Genomic DNA, 15,421 nt, shown 5'->3' on the forward strand with positions numbered 1-15,421 from the left:
AAATTCTGTGATTACAGATAAATCTGGAATGTCTTTCTTTCGCCTGTATTTTCTTAGCAGCTGTGGGCTTTGTTTCTGCGTTAAGTCCGTGTGCAGTCTCGGTCATACTTCTCTGTTTTTATTCCTGGATTTTTGCTGTATGCAGCATTTAGGTAGTTCTAAATGAACTGTAAACTCTTGAAAAGAAGAAACCTTGTGATGTCCTTCCTAACCCTTCCACACCTATCCCTGGTACACAAGACTAATCCGCAAACTCAGGGTTTATTCAAATAATGCCATCAACCCTTGGACAGATATGACAAGTCCCATCCACAGCCTTGTTTTTCTGGTGTCCTTGTCATATTCTCAACATTCAGCTCTTTCAAAAATATCTTTAGTTACTCATTAGTCTGAGAATTAGGCCTTAGCTGTGGCATATTCTATGAATTGCTTTTTCCATAGAAACTAACTGAATCTGTATCTATGCCCTTAATAAAGAGAAATTTAGATGAACTGTCCCCTTGTGATGCCCACTGAATTTCAGAAGTGAAATTTGGATCTTCTCAGTCTGAGAGAACGCATAGCACTTTCAGAGTTATCAGGAACCTGTCAGAACCATTATGGTCAGCTATAAGTGTTTTTCTAAACGCTGCTGTTCATGGGGTCTGATGTTTGCACTGGAGTGGTGGAAGGCAATGTGTGTGTGTCATTCACTCAGACACCATTTTATCGGGCACTTACTATGTGTCAGATACTGGGGTAAAAGGATAAGTATAACTTGGTTCTTGCCCTTAAGAGGTATTTGGGAAAAAAGGAAATGGGTATTAAAAGAATTACTGTAATGCATGGAGATGCACTGTTGTAATGTATGTAAGAGCATATACAGATAGGGAGGGTCTCCAGGGACGATGGAGTCTAATCAACTTGAGCAATCAGTCTGTTTTATGGCCTCCTGCCCTGCAGCCTATGTGGAATGCAGTCACCCTGTTGGTTTAAACTGGCTTCTGACAGACCCTGGCAACTTAGAGATGAACCCAAGCGAACTTTCCTCATTACCATGCCAAAGTCTCCACTTGGCAAGGAGCTATACCTGCATTACCATGACATGCAACCCGTGCACTGGCATCATGCCATGTCTATGTAACTGGGACCCCTCCTCTACCTGCCATGATGCACCATCTCCCTTCTCCATTGCCCCATAAAACCCTCCTGTTACCTGCCCTCTGAGAGACACTGCTTTGGAGAGCACGCTTAGTGTCCTTCTTACTTGCACCAAGTAATAAAATTCTTATTGATCAAAACCTGCATTCTCAGAGAGTTACTCACCAGCTGAACACATTTTTATTGAGGGTCACAGAGGTCCTGAAGAGCTGGGAATTGGATATAATCAGAGGCGTCATGGATGATGCCACAGAGTGTGTGAAGTTAGGGCTAAAATTTAGTAAGACTTGGCAGCAAAAGGGAGAAGGCATTTCAGTGATAGCAACACCCAAAGGCACAGGGCAAGTATGGAGAATGAGGGCATGGGTGAAGGGACTGGTGAAAATCACATTAAAAGGTAAGCAGGGGCCAGATAGTGAAGGGCTTTAAATGTCCTACAGAGGAAGCTCTATGCCAGTGGCACTCTGGCTGTAGTGGGCTGAAGGCTTATACAGGGACTTGACTGAATATGTAGATTTCTGGGACCTACTGATTTGATTCAGCCGGCTTGAAGTGGAGCTTAGAAATCTGCATTGTAAGCCAACCTCCTGGATGATTCTGATGTAGGCAGTCTGCTAATGGTCTTGTGCAGACGTTGTTGGCAGTGGAAAATACGAAGAGCGACATACAGCCTCATACTGGGGCTTAGAGAGACAGGTCTAGCAGGTGAGTACAGCAGCTGAGTTGAGAAAGAAAGGCTCATCGTGGTGTGGTCAGTTTGCATTTTGTTGTGATGGTTCAGGAGAAATGCCCAACGCCTGAACTGTGGCAGCAGGCAGTGGTAATGCAGAGACAGAGGCGAGGACTGTTGCAGAGCCAGAATCCTCAGAATTCAGCAAATGAATGGAAGTTGAGGAGAGAGGGGGAGAATCCCAGGCGCATTTGCTAGTTCTCAGAGGAGTAATTAGGGTCTAGTGCCATTAACGCAAAGTAAAATGTGTTTGAGGGAGAAGATAAAAAGATTGGATTGGGGCATATTGAGATTTTGGTGTCAGTAGAAGCTACAAATAGATATTTTATTCAGGTCTTCTCCAGGTTTGCTTTTGGGGAATATGAATATGCATAGGGGATAGTTGAAACTCTGGGATTCTATGAGATAAAGTGATATCTTTGGGATAGAGATCAGAGAAAGTCTAAGACAGTGCCTGAGGCACCTTTGCCTTTAAGGGAAAAGAATATGGGGCAGGACCTATAACTAATATAGGTGAGTGGAATCTCACCTAAATTAAGGGGAGGGGATAATTTAACTGAGGGCTTTTTCAACATCAAGCTGGGACTGAGGCACAGCTTGCCCCCTAGAGGCAAGGAGGGGAATTGTGGGGAAGAGCCAGGTGAGCCGAAAGGCAGAGGGGAAAATCCACACACACAGATGAGGACTAAGAAGTGGATAATGGGTGCGTCAATATGTGTGTGTGTGCGCACCTGGGTGTATGTGTGGGCATGAAATTTGTGTTCATTATGTGCTACATATGTAAGTAAGAGCCTTCTTTGTGACAGGCATATGACAGTCCTGTGAGTGAGGTGGGGGAACAGTAACCAAAGTATGCGGAACGCCAAGAGGTCAGGAGTCAAAGGGCCAGGGAAGGTGCGGGGCAGAAGCTGTGGGGCGGGGCTGGAGGAACCCCAGGGAGCGGTGCAGACACACATGGGCAGACGGAGGGAAATTGCACGTGGCCGGAGTGAGACTCATAGCAGCGCCAAATGCAGCAGAGGGATTTAAAAAACTGAGAAGTGGCCTGGAGATCGCCCTTCGGAAGGTTATTGGTGACCTTTGACAGGGTGGTTTCTGTGGGGTCTGAAAGGTGAGAAGGTTGTTGGAGCAAAGGGAAGGAGAGAGTCAGCGATTCTGAAGCTGGAAGCGGTGGTGATATGAGATGAGGCAGTTTTGCCCATTAAGCATGTTGGTGCACCTTGGGGACTTAAAAAAGATTTGTTTTGGGCAACTTGTACTTCAAAAATTAGTCTTTTTCCTAAGAGGATAATAAAACTTAAAAATGCCATTACATGTTTTTCTGCAGTATTTAAATAGCTTTTGATCCTGTCTGTTGTTAACAGTTGCTTCTCTAGGAATCTGAGGCCATTGGCAATAAACCAAGTAAATATTCTAACAGAAAATAAAATTGCTGTTTACTACTGAAGCGTTTTTTATAAATAGCTCTCTCAGGCTAACGCAGACGCAGTGGGTGTATATGTGTGTCTGTATGTGTGTTCACACACAAATGTAGATGCAGGATGTCTGTGTGCTCATTTAAACAATATTTTTTACCTTCTGTATGTTAGCAGTGTAGGTGCTGAGCATATACCAGTGAAAAGAATAGCCACAGATTAAGCTGATTATTACCGTGAGTTATGTAAGTGCATGGGCAAATCCTTCCATGTTGTGCTGGCAAGGGAGGAGGACTACTCAGGAAAATAGGGTAATTTAATGGACCAAAAATTAAAAAAAAAATCAAGATGCCATCTATTTCTACATAAGGATGACCTTATGCAGTGATGCGCTGGTAAACTAGCTCTCTGGGAGGTGCAGGGAAAGCCCTGATATGTAGCATTTACCAGTTACTGTGATGTAAATACCCCCCCCCAGGGCTGATTTCAAACCTCCAACTTGACGTCACTGAATGAAGCTGAAGGAAGAGATGTACACCATTGGCTGTAGCAACCCAGCATGAGCAGCTCCAGCATACCACTAACCCTTCGTGTAGGCAGAAGAAGAACAATGATTTCTTTCATTTATGGAGCTGTTTGAAGTTAACCAGGTGCTTTGACATATTTTTCCTTTACCTGCTTATCGCCCAGAGTGTGATGTTAGAGGATGTGATTTGAAGAATATGGAAAATCTTCTTGGCCAGCCACAAAGCCTTACATTACCACTGAGGTAACTCTCTTTGGTGTAATATTCATGAACGAAGATCATGTCTTTTAAATAACAAAATAAAAGGTATATAAATGCTGTTAACCCAGGGTAAGACAAGAAAGATCTCAATTACAGGATACCATTAGAGAAAGAATTCCCAAAAGAAGCCACAGAGAAGGAGGGTGGGTAGATATGTAAGGAAAATGTTCAAAAGAGAGATCCAAGGATATTAAAGACATTTTTTTCTATGTCATAATTTTGCTTAGGGTATGCCCTACTCCGAGATCATAGATAGTTAGCAAAGATAGTACATGCTCCATTATCTGCTCTAATGGAAGAAAATTGGACCGTATAATTCAAAACAATGAACAATCTTGAAAGAGATATACAATTGGATTTTTAGAGAAGATAATGACTATTTCCTGGTATCTGTAGCGTCCTGTGAATGGTTTACCTATTCTCCCTCTGAGCTTAAAGAATCTACTCATGACAAAGCATACTGCAGGAAATTGACAAGTGTCACATAATTACTACCAATCTAGACTTTGTTGTACAAATGAGTGTTGGATTGGAGTGGTTATATTTCCTTATAAACAATTCAATGAAGTATCATTTTAGAGTTAGTTCTAATTAAAAGAATAAAAAAAATCTCTCATCCTATTGTCCTAGAAATGAAAATACTTTTCTGACAGAAACATAATTTGATTGTAAGGTTTAAAGTGCACTGTGTGTGTTTGTGTGCGCGCACACACACGCACCCGTGTGCATAACTGCTGCTGACTACAAAACAAATCAGCCTCTGGCCACTGGTGGTTGTGGGCTGTAATGACTTGGTGACAGTCCTGGTGGCCGGCCATGAAGAGAATGGTGAGTGTGCATCCTATCACTTTTATGAGCATATTTTCCCTCTACCAGTAGCAGTAGCTCTGCATTCTATTTGTCATTCCTGGCCTTGAAAATAGGAGTTAATAAATGACAGTAACTTTTAGCACACCAATCTTTAGCACAACAAGCCACATGCTTTTTCCTGTGCTGCAGTTTAGTTTCAGTGTGGAGAAAGAAAATTTTGAATCGCTCATGGAAGGGGTGGTAGCGGCAGGACTGGAATGTAAACTTGGATATGAAATGCAAGCCAGATGGTGGCCTCAGTCAAAAAGGCTGACACTCGATGGCTGCAAACCATGTGCTGGAGTTTCTTTCTTTTGTTTGCCACTAATAAAAAATGGTTTTTTTCATAGCTCTATAGTCCCAGCCACCACCAATGCAATCAACCACCAACTTAGATTTTTTTCTCTTCAGTGTATATTTCCTCTGCTTCCTCCTGTCCATGCTTTTTTGCTTCCACTGCATTCTGGGATTTCATTACCTCACATAGGGATGAATGCAAAACCTTTCTAATGGTAATGATGATAATCACAGTCCTAGTACTGAAATCCAGGGAGTGTTCACATTTGGCTGAGGACGTCCACCTAGCTTGCCTCATTTAATCCCTATGGCACTCCTGTGATGCTGGAAACTGAAGCTCATAGTGGCTAAGTGATGTGTCCGGGCTTACAGAGGTAGCACGTGTGGGTGAAACTTTACTTTTTGCCTCCAAATTACGTGCTCTATTCCCTACTCAGACTGTCCCAGCCTCTCTTTGTGCTCTTACTTTCCCCTTTGTTCTCATAAAACATATACGCCGTTGCTGGAACAATCGTCTCATAAACGACTTTCTGTGAGAATCCTTTTCCTGACAGATCCAGCTTAAGTCCCTCTGCCTCTTTCCTGAGGTTTCCCTGAGCACTCAGGTGTGTGTTAAACAACCATTGGCCACTGGCTTCCTTCTACACTGAACATCAAACTTTTCTAGCCCACGTTGAGGCTGGGAACAATGAACCCCCCCATATTTTTTTCACGAGAGCTTATCAATCTTTTGGTCATGTGACAATAGGTACAGATAGTACTGATAGGAAAGTTGCCCATCAGAAAAGTCCTGTAGTCTCCGTTTAAAAATATTCTTTCGTTCATCTCTATGATGAAAATCTACTCATCCTTCAAGGCTTACATCAAAAGCTATTTTCTTCTCATGGGATATTTTTCTGATTCTCCAGTCAAACACAATTGCCCCATCATCTGAGTTGTTTCTTACTTGTCGTGTAGGAATTTTACGGTTGTATGCCCTTCAGTAATCTGTGTAATCCTAAGAGTTGGGGGGGGAGGGGGGGAGTTCACAAGTAGAAGATGCCTAGCAAACATTTGCTGAATTCAATTCAAATTAATTAGTTTGAAAGCACTCTAATTACAATAGGTGGCCTTTTATCCAGTGTTCTTGCTACAGTATTTTTTGGTTAATCACAAATGTTATGTTAACACGGACAATCATTTTACAAAACAAAGCTCCGTATATACCATAAACCGCATTTAACTTGAAATCTACATTCACTTGTCAGATTTGTAAATGTGGCGCCAAGGACCCTCTTTGAATTTGGGTCCGTTGACTGAAGTTCCTGGTTTTCATTCTTGCTTCAGGCATATCCATAATGAATCATTTGACATTTGCAATTTGAGTTTTTATCTCGGAAGGAGAGCTTACAGACACTGGGAATGCAATCTGAGTGTAGTAACTATTAGAAAGTTCTACCAGGCTGTGCGACATAGGAAAACACTGTATCTCAAAAAAAAAAAAAAAAAAAAAAACTATTGGTTGAGCATGGTGTTAATTCACCTGTGGTCCCAGCTACTCAGGAGGCTAAGATGGGAGGATCCCTTGAGCCTGGAGGTTGAGCCTGCAGTGAGCCATGATTGTTCCATTGCATTCCAGCCTGGGGGATAAAGGGAGACCTTGCCTCAAAAAAAAAAAAAAAAAAAAATCCCACCAGTTCATAATAGTTGTCTGTGTTAATTAAATGTCAGTTCTATAGTGTTGCTCTGTCCAATATAGTAGCCGCATGCCACATGCGTTTACTGTGCATTTGAAATGGGGCTATTCAAAAGCAAATGATGACAGAAATGTAAAATACCCACTGGATCTCCAAGATTTAGTACAGAAGAAGAACATAAAAGATCTCAATCTATATGAACATATGTTGAGATAATAGTTTGAATATGCTCAGTAAAATGCAATGGATTATTAAAATTAATTTTATCCGGTCCGTTATGCTTTTTTTGTTGTTGTTGTTTTGAGATAGGGTCTTGCTCTGTTGCGCAGGCCAGTAGCACAATCACAGCTTACTGTAACCTAGAATCCCTGAGCTCAAGGCGTCCTCCCACCCCAGCCCCCTGAGTAGCTGGGACTACAGACGTGTATTCTTCTTTCTACTTTCTAAATGTGACTACTAGAGAATGTCAATTTACATAAGTGGTTTGTATTTCACTTCTCTTGGCTGGCGCTGCTTCAGAGAATTATGGTTATTGAGACTTCACAAAACACCCACTGTCACTTTCACAGAGATGACTGCTCCTTCCCTTTTATTTTAAAATTTCTTAGTTATACTTAATATTACATTAAATTACAGAATGATAGTGAGAAGAGCAGCGATTACAATCAGGTTTGGAAGCAAATACAACTGAATTTTGGCATGCTCACTTTTCAGCTTGTGGGAGCACAAGTTCACAGGAATTCAGAGTCACATCTTGTACCCACCTCAGTTAGCGTGATGTTGAACAGAGCGGAAGGGGAGTATAGTTTATTTGCTGAAGCTGTTAAGTGGAGATTGGTTAAGAGAGTTTCTTCTGGACTCCATCATCCTAATACATGAAAGAGCAGCAGCTTGGAGACTGTTACGCTGTTTTAGAATGACAATATCACAGCTCACTTCCCTGACGTGCTCAGAATTGTAGACGTGAGAAATGAATTTCAGGGCTAGCCTGACTAAACTGAACACAGATGAATTCTATTATGGGGAAACCAACCTAATAATGGTTCTCTTAATGAAAATGGCTACATAAAGCTGAAATATTGGGGGTAGGAAGTTGTCCATATCCCACTAGTAAGTTAGCCCTCAAAAGGCTATTGGGATTTGGGTTTGCTTTCAAGCTGCGCGGATGAGGAAAAGAGGCGTGACGGCTCTCAGAGAGGAATTTGCTTTTGGTCAGGATCTGGCCTGCAGCATAGTCATCCCTCATCTATCTGACTCCATCGTGGCCTGCTGGAGTCATGATGAGGCACTCACTTCCATATAAGAAGACATTTCTCACCCACAGCCTCTTTGACTAGAAGAGGTGAATAGTTTGCCTGTTATGTTATGTCTGCAAGACACATGAGAGAGGATCGTGGAATCTGCTTTCATATCCCATCTGTGGCTAGGACAAACCATGTAAGTGTCTCTACTGTACTGGCCATGCGGATGTACTGGGTGGGGGATGTGGAGCAGGGAGGTGCGTGTGCACTGATCCGTCCGTACGTTACTTCTCTGTGGCTGGCAGCCTCTCACTGGGGTTGAGGATCTAAGCATGAAGCATCACAGTTCTATTGTGTCCGCAGCCTAACATATTAAATCTGAATTCACCAAATATAGTGGCAAAACAAAGACAATGGTTATTTCCTCAGCAACTCTCTTACTCTCTTCCCTAGTATCCAGTGCTATGGAAATGGATATTTTAAAACTAGATTAGGTGGGTGTCATGCAAATGTAACCCTGATCTAAGCGAATGTCAAGGCTGCACTACTGGACTCATTTGGGCCACTGAATTTAACAGTGTTAGCGGCATGTACCCAAAACTGACTTCAGGGAAGGAACGCTTGTTAGAAGATGCTTTTCGTTAGCACTGTTGGTTTGCTTGCAAATGACGACATAGAAAATGATAACCAGAGGAGAAAAGAGCAGAAATACAGCTCTCGTCTGTTCTACTCTGTTTTGTAGTAAATAAATGAATGAAGCATTTTGAATCTCTCTGGAACTGTTTATTTTATAGCTGTTCCACTCCATGGGTTTCCTTCTGGAGGACGTGTCAGAAACTGGGCTGCTTGTCAGAAATGACTGTGCTCTGGAAGGCCATCAGGGTCATCATGAAGGTCTGGCAGATCTCAGACATGAGGTCTTGAGTCTTTTCTCAGCCTCCTCACTCCGCTGTATGCTCATGAGGGTGAGGAGATCAAAACTCTCTTCCCCGATGTTACCACTTCAGCGCTGACCCTGTGGCTTGAGCATCTGATCTGTGTGCACTGTGGCAAAATCTTGGTTTTACAGGTCTCACCTGACAGCTGGTCCTGATGTTTCCATGAGGTGTGGGTAAAAAGTGGGTTCTTGGAGGGAAGCCTCAATGTAGCTTTGCTCTTGAGAAAATAGTGTGTGCACCCACTTCTTGGATAGAAAAGAAAAAGCAGTGAGAGAGGAAAACGAAGTCTTATAGAAAACCACACAAAGCTTTAAGAAAGGAGTGATCATTAATGCTGAGACAGAACTGCTTTCTTCTTCTTTTTTTTGAAACAGAGTTTTGCTCTTGTTACCCAGGCTGGAGTGCAATGGCGCGATCTCGGCTCACCGCAACCTCCGCCTCCTGGGTTCAGGCAATTCTCCTGCCTCAGCCTCCTGAGTAGCTGGGATTACAGGCACGCGCCACCGTGCCCAGCTAATTTTTTGTATTTGTAGTAGAGACAGGGTTTCCCCATGTTGACCAGGAAGAACTGCTTTCTTCTATGTTAAGTATGTGAGAACAATTTTTGCGATTTCTTTCTCCATTCTAAACCTGAGAGAGGGGAGGCCAATTATGTTGCTGTTCATATATATATAGGCTCTTATCTGTACAAAGTTTAAGTACTTAATTCTGATACTGTGATTAAATGAGATTCTAAGATCAGTGAGTAGGGGCACGTGTAATGAATGGTCAAATGATGTAGACTTTGCAAATGTGCACAAACAGTAGGCTGTGGTGTTTACTGTTATCCCGGGGTTTTTTTTTGTGGCTGTGGAAGTTGGGGCAGTGTTTCCATTCCCATTCTGTCCCTTTTATTCTTTATATTTATTTTTATAAATTCTTTAAGGTGATACATTTAAATTCTTTAAGGTAATCATCTAAGACCATACCTGATGGGGGAAAGAATATATGGAGAGACATAACTTTCTAAGAGATTGTCCTGAGAGGAGGACTGATGACGTTCCTCCTCCCTAATTTTCATACTGTGTGTTTACTGTGCATGTCTTAGAGCTCTGAGCACTCCAGTCAAGACCACGGCAAATTTGGGAAGAGAAGACCTCTAAGAAATTGCCTGGCATGATTGTTAATAACGGTACTGCTAGTAATTTTATTATTATTACAGACGTTTCTTATGTTCCGCCACTTGCTAAATACTTTATATATAAAATTTTATCTTACAACAGTCCAGAAAAAGGGATTGTAATCTTCGTTATCCAGATGAAGATATTAAGGTTTAGAGAGGTTAAGGTCATTTGCCCAAGGTCACTGAGCTTGGAAATAATGAGACTAGGATTTTAATCCAAATCCTTGTGTTCTTAAGAATTACGCTGCTTTCACATAAAAGATGCTAGAAACGTTTTTTTCAAACCAGTATTTCAAAGAGTCAAAACAAAACCAGAAAAGTCCAAAGACAATTTACAGCCTGATTTTTTCTTGGCCTTGTAATGCAGAGTGAAAATTGCTGAGCCTATGGTTTGGAAGGAGCATTTGAAATGCGAGAGAAAACCTCGATGCCAGGGTTTGCCTCATGTTTGCCTTTAAACCGTAATGGCCACGAGCTCCAGTACTGGAGTCAGATTTATTAATCACCCGTTCTGTGCCTGGTCCTGCAGGTCCTTTGGGTGATGGAAGGCACTGGCTTTGCAGTTGACAGAGCACACCTGCCGACATAAATCCTCACACGTACCTTGGAGCCAACTCAGTGTACGTGCCAGAGCAGGAAACTGAGGCTTGGAAAAATTAAGGTCCAGGTTTAGAAAGTGTAACAGCAAAGACTCAAGTGAGGTCATCTGCTCCCTGCCCCGGGGCTAACTGTACTGCTTCAGGCTCCATTATGAAGAATGCACACGGCGTTCACCCATACCTGATGCTCTGTCCCTCCCATTTTCAACCTGTCATCGGTGACAAACCTGCATTTTCTTCTGTGGCTTTCTGATATTTCTTTTGAATTTGCTTTCTCAGCATCAGTAAGGTCAATGTGAACTGCCTTACTCTGTATGTTGTGAAAAAATGTTCATTTCTTTTCTTTTTTTTGAGACGGGAGTTTTGCTCTTGTTGCCCAGGCTGGAGTGCAATGGCACGATCTCGGTTCACCGCAACCTCCGCCTCCTGGGTTCAGGCAATTCTCCTGCCTCCGCCTCCTGAGTAGGTGGGATTACAGGCACGCGCCACCGTGCTCAGCTAATTTTTTGTATTTTTAGTAGAAACGGGGTTTCACATGTTGACCAGGATGGTCTTGATCTCTTGACCTCGTGATCCACCTGCCTCGGCCTCCCAAAATGCTGGGATTACAGGCGTGAGCATTTTTTTTTCTTAAAAAATACAGTCCAATTAGCATGATGCACTACACTTTTCTATTTCTTTCCGATTCTTGCTGTAGAATATAACAGTGCTTAAAACTGTTTAATTAATTGCCTTCCTGAATATAATATTTATCCACTTTCCTTCTCTTTTAGACATAGTCCCTGAGAGATTAAGAAATCAGCTAGCATTCCAAGGAACCCTGAGTTGTCTGCGTGGCTTTCTGTGTGATGCCCGTGTTTGTGTCTCTTCCTGCTTCCTTGAAGATGTGCACCTCCCTCAATTGATGGAGCCTTCTGCCTTTTAACCTCTTTAAATATCTCCTTTTCATATTGCATTATAGAAAGATTTGAACATATACATAAATAGAAAAACTAGTATAATGAAGCCAGTGTACTTGACTTCAACAAAGATCATTATTACATGGATAATATTCCATTATCTGTATTCCCACCTATCCCCAGCACCTGCATTATTTTGAAGTAAATCGAAAATGTCGTCTCATTTCTTCTGTAAATATTTCTTAAGCATTTCTAGCAAATGAGGACTCTTTTAAAAAGCATAACAGCAATATTATCACACCTAGGTCAATAGTGATTCTTTAATTAAGTATCCATTTGTTGCTCACATTTTACTTTTTAATTGTTTTAATATTTGAATTGGTATCCAACAAGGTCTCAACTATGTCATTGGTTGATGTATATCTGTAAATGTCTTTTACTTTACGAATTTCCTCTCCATCTCATTTTTTTTTAATGATTGTTATGGAAGAAGATGTCTGCTTTTGCTGTAGAGTTTTCCAAGGGATTGGATTCTGCAGAAATCCCTTCTAGTTGACGACTGCCCACCATGCTTCTCTTTGCAATGAGTACCTGTGAATGGTTTTGAGTTCTGTTTCCAGGGCTGTCTAAAGCACAGCTGTCTTCCCTTCACTCCCTCTTGTACAAGTGCTGATACTATGAGGGTTCCATCGCTATCAGTGGTTAATCTCCATGTTGACATAAATCTTTTTATTTAAGGATTTGTGGGGATCCCTTTTCACCTAGTTTTGTTATAGCAGTTTTTAAATGTATCTCTGGTTGTTTCAAATGAATCTACTCTAGTTGCTCTACTTTTTATACATCATAATGAACATTTTCAATAACACATGACAAGGAAACCCATCCAGGTGTAGGTGAAATGCGGCCATGTCATTGAATGGAGTGATTCAAAGGGTGTACTATGAAGACCCTTTTGCTACTATTCAGAATGTTTGAAAAGTGCCTGCTAACATGTACTGGAACCAAACTGATCAGTACTATTTCTTTATTGCTTTAAGGCATGTTTTCTGATAGACAACTTCCAGCTGTTGGGTCAACAGGCAACAGCTCAGATGTGAATGTGCATGCGTTTGTGTATTTAAGAAACGAGTCCCAATATTGGCTCTAGCTTTCGCTGTGTTGTGCTCTAAGCTCGTGGAACTGTTGGTTTCTGTGACTTATGTACAGAGGATCGTAGACAGACGCTCATGCAGTTGCCCCCTTAACCTATATATGTGCTAGTCTCTGTGTAAAGAAATTGTTAACATAATCTGGAACTGAAATGCACATTCCATAGATATTTGTTGTTATGGCATGGGCTATTTGTGTAGCTCAAAATACAAATGTACAGATAGAGGCATTCTGGGAAGATGGAGATGGCCGCAGAGTTGTTAAATGTCTTTGAATATTCTCTTTAACACAGACAGAGAAAACAGCAGAACACAAATCCCATGGGTAACATTTACAATAAAACTAACAGAATATACTCCTGAACCCCAAAATAGAACTGGGTAGAGAGAAATTGCCGAAAGCCCAGAGACTTACATGAGAACATGACATCAGTGTCTGTGTAGAAGGAAGCAGAAGAAAGCAATGGAGCATTTAGTGAATGAGAGAAGAGGAGAAACCTAACAAGTGTTCACTAGAAAGCAGAGGGGCCCAATTGGAGAACAGGAAATAAAACTCGGGCAGGTTTTTATCATTTCCAAATAGTGGACTCATCATGAGGTCTCCAGGGTGTGGAGCGGTCTAGGTCCTGTGACCTCTTAGAGTTTACCAACCATTTCAGGACAGTGCCTTGCATGGTGGAGAAATTGTTGGAAGTGGAATTAAAATAAACCACCACCAGGGCAGTAGAAACAATGAAAAAAGTGTTTACAGATAAAATTGTGGGAGGGAAATAGAATAAGAAAGTCTTAAAAAGCAATCTGTCATACTTTTAAACATTACCCCAAAACAACAGAAAGGAAAGGTTTCCTAAGTTAGAAAAGCCGTTTGAACCATGCTTCTTTTTATAATTCAAGAATCTAATAACATAAAAGTGAGTGACAGGAACATATGAATATCAAATCTCATGCAAAGTTATAAGCAAAATAAGACAATAGCAAAATAACATCCCTAAATACAATGAAAGATTACCTGACAGACATGTTCATAAAATAGATCAAAACTGTAACTTATTTTTTATTTTTTATTTTTTTGAGACGGAGTTTCCCTCTTGTTACCCAGGCTGGAGTGCAATAGTACCATCTCGGCTCATCCTGGGTTCAGGCAATTCTCCTGCCTCAGCCTCCTGAGTAGCTGGGATTACAGGCATGCGCCACCATGTCCAGCTAATTTTTTGTATTTTTAGTAGAGACGGGTTTCATCATGTTGACCAGGATGGTCTCCATCTCTTGACCTCGTGATCCACCCGCCTCGGCCTCCCAAAGTGCTGGGATTACAGGTGTGAGCCACCGCACCCGGCCCGCGACTGTAACTTTTTAAAGACAAGCTGAAACGCATTAAGAAACTTACGTAATGACGGAGCAACACAAATCAGAATTAGAGAATTCAGAAAGAGGATGACAGACCTTAAAAAAGAATTTTAAATGGAAGAAAATAATTGCAGAAAAAGAAGACTAAAAGTATAAACACAAGAGAAGAAACATAGCACATTAAACCTTCAGATAAATGGAACCTTAAAAAGAGAACAATTTTAAAAATTAAATGAGAACTGTGATATATAGGATTTTATGAAAATGACAAATATTGAAACTAGACAAAGAAGGTCCAACATTCAGAGCATCCTTTAAAAAAAAAAAAAAAGAAAGAATATGGAGCAAATATTAAGCAATCAGTGGAGAAAACGTTCCTGAAATTAGGAAAAAATGTTTTGAACTACGTGTTGAAAAAACATATTGCATGCTTAAGGACATAGTCTCAGGATAACAAACAGCAAAACATATTCTCCTAAAATTACTTGAGGTTAGGCCGGGCGTGGTGGCTCACGCCTGTAATCCCAGCACTTTGGGAGGCCGAGGCGGGTGGATCACGAGGTCAACAGATCGAGACCATCCTGGTCAACATGGTGAAACCCCGTCTCTACTAAAAATACAAAAAAAAATTAGCTGGGCATGGTGGCGCGTGCCTGTAATCCCAGCTACTCGGGAGGCTGAGGCAGGAGAATTGCCTGAACCCAGGAGGCGGAGGTTGCGGTGAGCCGAGATCGTGCCATTGCACTCCAGCCTGGGTAACAAGAGCGAAACTCCGTCTCAAAAAAAAAAAAAAAATTACTTGAGGTTAAAGTGAAACAAACTAAAATTTTTCTTTAGGCATCTTACCAAAAAAGAAAAGGGATTTATAAGAAAAAATATTAGATGATCATATTTTTTCAACATCAGCACTTTGTGCTAGAAGAAAATGAAATAACATAGTTAATATAATCAAAAAAGAAAATGTGAGCCCAACACTTTATATCAACCCAAATTTATTTTCGAGTATAAAGGGCATAGAAAAAATGTTATCCACATGCAAAAATTCAGGGATTGTTGTTCTTGTCTGGCATTCTTGGGTTATCTTCTGGAGAGCAAATTTCAGACAATCAAAATGTCTAGAAAAAAATTAACATAATTAGGCCGGGCACAGTGGCTCATACCTTTAATTCCAGCACCTTGGGATGCTCAGGTGG

The 15,421-nt window shown here is 41.3% G+C and overlaps 1 long non-coding RNA gene across 1 annotated transcript in view; it reads left to right on the forward strand.

Moving 5' to 3' along the window:
- The first annotated feature begins 1,557 nt into the window (after positions 1–1,557).
- LOC103789178 (uncharacterized) overlaps positions 1,558–15,421 on the forward strand; it is a 42,547-nt gene continuing 28,683 nt past the window's right edge. Inside the window, exon 1 of the long non-coding RNA XR_004737131.3 lies at positions 1,558–1,845. This is a non-coding gene — a long non-coding RNA (uncharacterized LOC103789178). The remainder of the gene's footprint in view (positions 1,846–15,421) is intronic.

The sequence above is a fragment of the Callithrix jacchus genome, chromosome 19 (assembly GCF_049354715.1).
Source record: "Callithrix jacchus isolate 240 chromosome 19, calJac240_pri, whole genome shotgun sequence".
Taxonomy (NCBI): Eukaryota; Metazoa; Chordata; class Mammalia; order Primates; family Cebidae; genus Callithrix; species Callithrix jacchus.